We start from the raw sequence: 10,002 nt of genomic DNA, 5'->3' as shown, positions 1-10,002 counted from the left end.
TATATTTTTTGTGAGTATATCAATAAAACTTTAATTTAAACATTGAAGCCCTGTGGGTTTATTGGGCTCAAATCAAATTTAAATTGTATCTTTCAATATTAAATTGCACTTTAATAAATCTTTTGTTTTTCAGTGTGTGATGTCTGATTTAATGTTGTTTCAAAGTGTGAATGAACGACTGCTTGTGAATTATTTTCAGGACTACATCTTTGAATGCACAGAATAGCAATACAATTGAATAAAATACACAAAATTGTCGACAGTCTTTCCCAGAATATGTGTAGTTGACTTTCCTCTTTGTTGTAGACCTGTAAGGTTGGTAAATCTGGTGTGTAACTCTATGTACATAAATGACAGCCGATGTGGTATTACATAAAACCAGTTTTCAAGGATGACTGCAATGTATTTTTGTAAAATTAACTAATGTGGAAAGTGTCAGCTAAATAAGAACATGGCAAAAAATGTGCAGAATCTACAGATGAACAGAAATTAATGTTCATTCTAAGGTTTGAAATATTTAATTGGCCAGAATGCTTACCTCCTGCTTTCTGATATAAAGGAGTATCTAAGAAAATGTAAATAAAAATGTTATTTAACTATGTAACTATAACACTGAAACATATAACTCAACTATATAGTGCATTATTATAATTTGCTTAATGCATTGTTTAAGAAAGGGTTCCAATAGGTCTGGGGTGGTCCAGCCAGGGTCCCAGTGAGCCCTAATCTGATTTTTCTTATAGGTCACCCTACATTACCTATTATTTAATAATATTCATAATTATAACATAATTAACTAGAGGGGTGTTTCACTGAACACTAGTCCTTGAGGACTGAAAGATCTTCTTTCCTGTTCCAAATGTTCCACCTGTTGAATTGATCATTCTTAAGTTGTTCCAGGCCTTTAGTAATTGGGGATTACTGGCTGCTTGTCAGAGCTGCAGTAGGCAGTGCTGTGACTCTTTGTGCACGGAAGTGGTTCAGTGTGTCTGTCCTGGGGAACCCCTCTATCACCAGGATTGCCTCCACCCTGGGCTCTTAATGGCTTGCTCTGAATCAATTAACTCACTTAATTAGTCTCTATTCACGCTGTTTCCAGGTTTATCCTCACAGTGGGAGTGTTCAATTCAATTCAAGGTGCTTTATTAGCATGACCGATGGGTACAATCAGTGTTGCCAAAGCACATAAAAATAATGAAATTCACATGAAACAAAACAAAAAATAAAAGTAAAATAAAATCTACAGACATATTACAGACATTTACAACAAAGACATATAAAATATTTACATATACTGTAGACAGATGCAGCATTACTGGGAGACAGACTCACTGATCCTCAGGCTGTGACAGGAGATCACATACTGGGCTGCCAGTTCAACTGAGTTCCCTCCTCCCTCTCCCAGTAGGATTGGGACCCATTGTGATTCTGGCAGGTGTGGGAATTCTAGGACTAGATTTCTGAATTTAGGGAAGAATGTTTCTCTAATCCCAGAGTATCTGTCACAGTGCAGTAGGAAGTGCATCTCTGTCTCTCTTTCTCCCCGCTGGCAGTGGGAGCACAGCCTGTCCTCTCTGGGCAGCCAGGTCTGCCTGTGTCCAGTGTGTGTGTCCAGGCTGTGTCACTGAGCCTGTCCTCTCTGGGCAGCCAGGTCTGCCTGTGTCCAGCATGTATGTCCAGGCTGTGTCACTGAGCCTGTCCTCTCTGGGCAGCCAGGTCTGCCTGTGTCCAGTGTGTGTGTCCAGGCTGTGTCACTGAGCCTGTCCTCTCTGGGCAGCCAGGTCTGCCTGTGTCGCCCAGTTTCTATGGCCAGGCTGTGGTCACTGAGCCTGTACTTGTCAGGGTCTGTTTCTTTTTGCTGTTTCTTATCTTGGTCAAATATTTGGCTAGTGTGTATTGTCTGTTTAGGGTTCTGTAGCATTCCAGTTTATGTTGTTTGTGTGTGTGTCCCAGTGTGTGAGATATTGCTGTTTGATCTGTGCTGTGATGTTGTGGAGTCTGAGTTGTGGTGCTCTAGCAGTGCTGTCCTGAGGCTGGTTAGTGTCGGTGTGGCTCGGGTCAGTGAGCCTCAGGACCAGCTGGCTCAGTGGGCTTTGTTTTGGGCTCAGCTCTTGGCTCATCATTGGTGTTAAGATAAGATTTTATTGTGCCCTGGGGGACATTTATTATGGACACACAGCACTCCTGTACATTATACATGCATCTATTTACAAACAGCTTCCCAGCCCCAGCCTGCTCCTCAGGGTTGTGAAGCCCGTCACGCTGACCAAAGCCAGGCTCTTTTTTTTAGCAACCGTTTCGGATTGTCCAGATCGGTTACCGAGCGAACAGTTGATATGATCAAAAAGACAGTTCATTTTTGAAGATTGCAGGTCACGCCGAGAGTCCTGCAAGAAGATAACCGCTTGCGGGTTTTTTCCAAGTGGGGTCGTTGTAGTTGATTGTTCCAGATCATTTAATTGACAAGGTTTTCGGGTCTTGTAACAGGCTTTGAAAAGCATGAACAGCATTAATAGTCATTGAGGTGGGTAGCTGCGTCAGCATGCAAAGGAACGAGTAATAGGTTTATTCCATGCTGAAAAGAGAAGAAAGAAAACAACGTTTCGGCCGTGGAGCACCTGAAGAAGTCTCCACGGCCGAAACGTCGTGTTTTCTTTCTTCTCTTTTCAGCATGGAATAAACCTACTACTTGTTCATAATAGTCATTCCTTTTTAACAATTTTCTCCATATGTGGTACATTTCGATTATTTGATTACTTAAACATTGTAGATTCTATAGCACTGACCTGAGACTGGCACTGCAGACCTGCAGGATGAACAGGCAATAAATTCGACTATTATGAGAAAAATGACTGTAAAACCAAATACAGAAAGCAGAAATTCTGGGTCGACGAGACCGATTTCATAGGTATCCAAATCCGACACTTTCGCCCGTACTAAGAAACTAAACTACGCAGAATACAGGAAACACAACCCAAAATAGACTGTGTCGTGGGGGACTGGATGATCGTTCTTTTTTAAAATCTACTGAAAAGCGTGTAATCTGGAGACGCTATTGGCGAATAAGAAACGTGGACGATGGCACAGCGCTCACAGCTGAGCGCCAAACTGCTGTTGCAGAGATTTTAATCCCAGCCAGGGACTTTGTTTTTGATGTAAATGTATCCCTCCAGATGTTGAACTTTGATAGATTGGCTGTGGCCGTTTTGTTTCCGCGTTTAATGTGCGTGAGAGAGAGAGAGGAGCCGGAAAGAGGGCGCATCTACAGCGGACGAACCCCAGAGCGCACCTTTAACGTAGCAGACAAAAAAAAAACTGAGCCTACAGCGCGTTGGAACTGTACAGCTGAGGTATACCCCACCAAAATTCGCTTGATAGGGCAAAGAGTGAAGTAAAGGAAGGAATTAGACCACCTTAATGCTTCTTCGTACTCTCTGTACCTTTTCTGTCCCGGGAGACTGAATTTAAAATCGGATCCCTCTGCGCGCAGACACAGGTGAGTATGGTTTTTCATTTGGACTGATTTGAGTACCGTCTGCGTCAGGTTCGTGACTTCTTAGGTGGCTGTTTTTTTAGATTTCAGGATCAGACTCAAGCGCACGACGATCTTTTTACGTCGTGTTGAAATTAGGGAAGTCTAATGTGAAACGTGAAACTATCACAGTCAACAATTTCTCCGGATAGAGCCGCGGGTAGTGTCTTTCTGAGCTGAAAACTGCAAAGATGAACACTTTAAACTTTTAATAAAAAAACAAGCACGCCTTTTGCTCATCGATACAGTAATACATTAACAAAAATCATATTTTCTTCGCGCTCTCTCGTCATGGGTTTTTCGCAGTGCTCCCGAACAGCGTGTCGGCATTGAGCTTTTGTGTCTAGATCGATCGGACAAATCAGTTGTTCTTTCTACCGATACTTAAAAACTACCATCTTGAAATCTGTGAAGTAAAAAAAACAACCTTATTTTAAGCAATAACACATCACACGAGAAATTAAAAGACACATTCTTTCCCGAAACCTGAGCTTCTCGTTTTCTCTTGGTTACTCAAGGCTGTTGTAGACGCTGACCTGCCTGAAACCATCCCAAATACTTTTGAATTTGTTAATAACATCGATGGATGCGTCAGCTAAGCGGGCAAGTTTCGTTTCCGAAAGCACTAATTGGCCCGGGCGGGGAGGCTGGTGGCCGCGTTCACGCGTTGCCGAAGCCGCGGATGTGGAGGTTTCAGACTCCGCTACTGAACAGGAGGCTGCGGGTGTCCTCGCATTACATTCTTAGACACAAGCCAAGTTACATTTTCTGCAGAACACACACTACCTGTTGGTGCAGTGATGCAAGAATCGGAAGTATTAAGGCGAATTCAGACTGTCTGAAGAGCTGAGCAACTCTTTGTCTGCTTCATGTGCTCGGGCTACGCGCCATGGACGAACGTTTCCAACGTGCGCTTGACAAAATGAGCGATTTCTGTAAAGGATGAAGGTCAGGTTCCTTTGTGCTGTTTCCGGTGGCTTACTACACCAGGACAGCTTTTTCTAGGTCTTTTTAAAGCTTTGGTACTCGGAGAGCTGGGAGCACTTGATAATTGGACCCGTTTAAGATAATAAGGAGCTGAATGTAGGCCATTAGAGCCTGAGCCGGAATGAAAACCTACAGGGACACCGGCCCTCCAGAACCAGAACTGGATCGCATTGCAGCAGGCAAAACGACTGGTACCCCGTATCTCTGAGAAGACAATAGCCTATATTGAGGGTTTCAAATACAACAGTTTGCTAAATTGTTAGCAACGCCTCTTCTCAGTTTATTGAACTTTGTGGTGATAACCGTTCGCAGCTCTGGGGCTGTTTTGGTGTCCTCTGGGAACGCCTGGTGCTGTCCTGTTGGAGTCTTGTAGTTATGAACAAGTGGTGAAGGAGTGTCGAAATGTGTCTGGTGTCTGAAAGATAAGACTCCTGGTGAGTGTTAATGCTTCCAAAAGACTGGTTGCCTTTCATGTGTCAGAAAGGTTGGAGCCAGTAGTTGAGAGGACTGTTTTGCTACCCTGTGCCAGCGCTATTACTATCTGGGAGTATTTTTCCAACATTTCTTTTTATGTATGATAAGAAAAAAAAAACTATTTCAGGAGCAAGAAGACATTTTTCTGCACGTCCCTATCGGTTTCTCCTGTAACTCTTGGATAACTACGTATTTGATTTTCAGCCAGTGGTTTGATCAAGCGGGTGTCTCCAGAGACCCTGAAAACGGTAATGCAGGAGTCCGTGTCGAAACCAGCGTTCGGGGCTCTCCTCTGGGCAGATAGGATGTGCGTTAGGTCCTGGAGGCTCAGACACCAGGTGAGCGTAGTGAACTGGTCGAAGCCTTACCTGAGCGAGTGCGTTGCTCGATGGGGATATTATTTCTGCTCAGACGTGCGGTGGGCCTGTAGTGTGCTTCGCAGAGTGCAGCAGGCGCAGGCAGCCTCCCACACGCACAAGAGGTGAACCGCGTCGCGCAGCTCAGGCCAGGCCTGTGATGGAGTCAGCTGGGGGCTGGGCTGGGGTCCGGAGTGCGGGGAGCAGCCCGTGGGGACATGTGGCTCTGGGGCTGTGTGGGTGGCAGTCTCCCTTGTGAACAAACAGCTGCCCTTTCTATCCTGGATTGTATGTCTAAGTGCACAGGGTTCAGAGTGTGGAGATAGTCTAGATGTTAACAGCAGCGTGGGGTGCGGTCCGCTCAGCTGCCTGACTGCGGAGTGTGTTTTCGTTTGGCTGGTGTTACACATGGCCTGTAAAGTCAGGGTACCGGAGGAGCAGGAATCCCAGGAATGTATGTCCTCTCCCCCCCACACACACTCAGTCTTGTGCTCTGTGGAAATCTCTGTCTCCTTACACCCACTGGTGGTGCGTGGGGTAAATGAGGAGGCTTGGTAATGACAGATCCTGTGCTGCTAAGCAGGCTTTGACTGTACTGGAAAAGACACCTCCATACTAAATGCTCTTTCTCTGATGGACAGGACAGGGATGGTATCTAAAAGAGAGAACCATCCAGGTTCTTGGGGGGGGGGGGGGCAGTCAAGGAAACCCCATTAAACTGTGCCAGAAGTATTAATGTGGCACAGACCAGCTTCTCAGGGGGCTCCTGTTTGTGGACCAGCAGGGGGCGCTGCGCCTGGGTACTGGCCAGTTAGATCAGCTATCTGCACAGTCTGCCCTGGGACTGGGGTGAATGGGCTGAGGATGATTGCCCCAAAAATGCTTAATCCCACATGAAGCGGTCCGTTACCGATGATGTGTGTTGATTTTCTGCTTTCATCACGATATGTGTGGAATACGGGGCCAGTGAAAGCTGATGTAGATATTGATTCTGCTGTCAGTGGTTTATTTTTTTTAACAGTGTTTTTTATGTCTCTGTCTGGCAGACGTCATTTGCTTGTGGTTTCTCTCATTTCCATCCGGCAGCTACCGATCAGGCCAAACCACTAGACACCCGTTGTCCACGGGATGTGCTAGGCAAATCTGGGAAAGGAAACCGATTTGGGTCAGCTATCTGTAGAGGCAGAGAACTGAAATCCTGTTATCTTCTTTCTGGGGGAAGGGGGTTGGCACACGGCTTCTTAATATAAGTCTTTACGTTTCTGTAGTGATGCTAAGGCTCCTCTCGCATAGGAGGGGACCCACTTTTTCAGACAAGAAAGTGCAGCCTTCACCTGGGTGACACGTGGCAGCAATTCTGCACCAGCAGAGCACAGCGGAGCAGAGGGAGGGGTAACAAATTGCTTCCCAGTCACCAGCTGGATTGACGTGGAGCTTCAAGTAGGTTAGGTCGTACAAGCCCAGAGCGCTGCTCAGCCAGGACACTGGGTTAACATCCCTGCCTTAACGAACAGTGTCACTGAATCTGTAAAGATCACGTAGTCAGGCCCTACACAGACGTCTAGTGTAAAGGTCAGCACCTCCTACAGTACAGTGTCACTATACTGGTGCGTTGGTTTGGAACTTGCCCAGAAGCAAGAGTGCCACCTGCTGGTCCACTATCGACATTCCCAGCAGCAGTCCTTCTGCTTGGAAGGGTTTCTTCAGAGGAACGTGGTTGCAGTCTGTGATCATCCTTCTTTCAGCTGAGATTTCAGCCGGTTTCTGTCTCTTCGGGAGTGCTCAGTGCACTGCTAGTTTGTTTCAGGAATCAGGAGCGAAGCAGTTTGGCTGCGAGTGTTTCAGGAAAGGCCTCGCATGGCAGATCTTTCCTGCGCCTGGACCAGGGGATGGCACAGCTTGCCACAGAACAATGTGGAGATCCCTCGCTGTATTGTGCTAGGCAGGGCGGGGTGCCGGAGTTTTTCCATGCCTGTTTTCCTGGAGCTCAGGAAGGCATTTAACAGACTCCCCCCCCCCCCCCCTTCTGTCACACATGCCAGAAGCTCCTTTCTGTCCTGACAGGCGGGGTACGGAGACTCCTGGGCCCCAGCATTGCCAGCTGGCTGGCACCCAGAGTCAGGAGCCCATCAGACTCAGAGCTGCAGAGCCCAGAACCCCAGTCTCGGCGACACCCTGCCCATAATATTCTCTTTCTGTTCCTCTCAGCAGTGTCAGAACAGCTGCCCCCACACTTACCGATCTGCGTTGCTGGCTGTGGGTGGCTGAAACGCCACGGGTGTCCTGCTGTAGGGCGGTCAGGGTGAGCAGGGGAGCTGTGTGGCCAGCGGACGCGTTGTCCGGCTGCCCCAGAAGTGAGAGTGACCTGTACCTTTCTCACCATCCCTCTGGACGGGTCTCACTCTGCTGTGTGCGATCTCGACCCCGAGTGAGCGCTGGGGCATGGTAAACAGTTTATTGAGACCCCATCGTCGTCTTGTACCATCTGATAATATTTCAGTATCTCATTTCTCAGAAATTCGTTTTGCATCCAAGCAGCTATTTTTACACACACAGAGACTTACATACAAACAGTACATACAAACATTATGAAAAATAATGAATCTAGCATCACATAAAAGACTTCAGCCCCTGCACTGTTATTGTGCTGGGTATGACTGTGTATGGGTTCTCCTACTGGGAGCTCCACAGCTCAACAGAACCTGTATGTTTACTGCCCCTACAATCAGCCTGAGCCCCTGTTATTGTACATCACTCCTTCAGAACCACTGAGTGCACTGGCCCATAAACCAATACCAACCAAATGAACCGGCCTCCTTTATTGTGAACTCATTGATTGAGTGTGGGAGAAAGAGATGGCTCATTTTGTTGTGTCTGCAGCGAGGGACTCTGAGATGTCTGTTTGAAGGCATCAGTCAGTATTGTTCATGCAGGATACGTGAGGGATCAGATGAGATGCTATCAGTTAGCCTCAACACGCTCGTAAGCAATTTGAAAGCTCTGCTCAAGTGGCTCAGGTTGGCTTTTAATTTACTACTGTTGCAACGTTTTTCTCTGCTGGCCTTTCTCGGATCTTTGTTCTCCTTGGCTGGGGATGCACTAGTCTTCTTTCCCCAGACCGTGGTCTTTTCTAATCAATTCATAAAGCGTTGCTTTCTTTTGGCATTTGTCTTGATTTCTGAAACCATCTGGCCACAGCTCTCTAGTCACTGATTCACTTGAGGAATGTGTTGCACTTTGTGGCGAGAGGTTGTGTGATTGCACTGCTGTCTGAGACATTTTGTTTTGGCAGGCCTTTGTTATCGCACATCCATTAGTAAAGAAAACAGGCCCAGATGTGGTGAGGGGGCGGGATGGGGTTATCCTGTAGGACAGACTCCCTGCTTTTCCTTTACTTTTCCCATTGTTCATCGGCAAGGATAGGAAGCTCCCGAAGTGTAAGTGGTATCGCAGTGGCTTTGTAACACTGTCAAAAAACAAACTGCTGGAAAAGACACATACCCCTTATGCTTTGAAAGTGATAGTGTTTTTTTTTTTACTTTCAAAGAGGAATGTTGTTTGGTTATGTAGTCCTGATATTGCAACACCGGTATGATTAGGCTTCTGCCTCATAAAATGGAGCTTCCAGTGTGGAAGAATACAACTTTTAGAGCTTCAACTTGAAAGAGTTCATGCATTTCTTTAGGACTCAACTATACAGAATTTTCCAATGAGTCCTGTACCTGTTGCAGGGCTAGACCAGCACCCCCTTACACAGATCTTAATTTCCATGTCCCCAGCGAGCACCAGGCTGTCTAAAGAAGCTGTTTGATAAGTCTCGGTGGTTCTTAATCTTTTCACAGCTTCTAAGAAGGCTAAAAAAATGTCATCAAGATGGTTTTTGAGGGATCCCAGGGAATCACTTTCAATGACATGGCTGGGTCGTTTGTTCCAGACATCCCCGACACTCTTGTGTTGCAGCCATTCCTGTGAAAGAAGCTAGCCAGCAGGGCTGACATGTTCCAGAGTGGAGCCATCTGTGCAAACAGAGAGCCCAGACTTGAAACACAGGGCCCATTCTTTTCCCATGCTTCTCCCTGGACCAGGCCTAATAACTGTAGTTGATGATAAAGTCAATCAAAACACAGATTAAACCCTTAAATAAAACACAGGACTGAGTCAAAGCAGAGCTGGGGTGGCTGCTCCGTTTATATGAACAGGCGCTGATTGCTCTGTGCCGCTCGGCTGAAGCACTCTCTGCTCGGATGAGCCTGAACAGTGCAGGCGAGCCTCTCTTTGCCTTAATAGGATCTGTTGGTGTGGGCAGCATAGGCACGCCAGTCCCATAGTGCAAGGACAGATGATAATAATTGCTTACACTTCTATCGTGCTTTTCTGGACACTGCACTCAAAGCGCTGTACAGGTAATGGGGATCCCCTCCACCACCACCTGTGTGCAGCCCCACCTGGATAGCAGCCATAGTGCACCAGTACACTCCCCACACACCAGCTCTCAGTGGGGAGGAGAGCAGAGTGATGAAGCCAGTTCAGAGAGGGGGATTATTAGGAGGCCATGACTGGTAGAGGCCAGGGGGAGATTTGGCCAGGATGCCGGGGTTACACCCCTACTCTTTTTGAGATGAAATTTATTTTTAATGACCACAGAGAGTCAGG

At 46.7% G+C, this 10,002-nt stretch overlaps 1 protein-coding gene across 2 annotated transcripts in view; it reads left to right on the top strand.

Moving 5' to 3' along the window:
* Nucleotides 1-3,323: 3,323 nt before the first annotated feature.
* The window catches only part of adcy7 (adenylate cyclase 7), a 55,333-nt gene continuing 48,654 nt past the window's right edge, over nt 3,324-10,002 (top strand). For both annotated transcript variants that reach the window (XM_088938597.1, XM_088938596.1), the window contains exon 1: nt 3,324-3,496. The gene's annotated coding sequence lies outside the window, so the exon portion shown is untranslated. The remainder of the gene's footprint in view (nt 3,497-10,002) is intronic.

Source organism: Atractosteus spatula, chromosome 21, assembly GCF_055471065.1.
Source record: "Atractosteus spatula isolate fAtrSpa1 chromosome 21, fAtrSpa1.hap1, whole genome shotgun sequence".
Classification (NCBI taxonomy): Eukaryota; Metazoa; Chordata; class Actinopteri; order Semionotiformes; family Lepisosteidae; genus Atractosteus; species Atractosteus spatula.
This window is presented reverse-complemented; position numbering and strand designations above follow the sequence as displayed.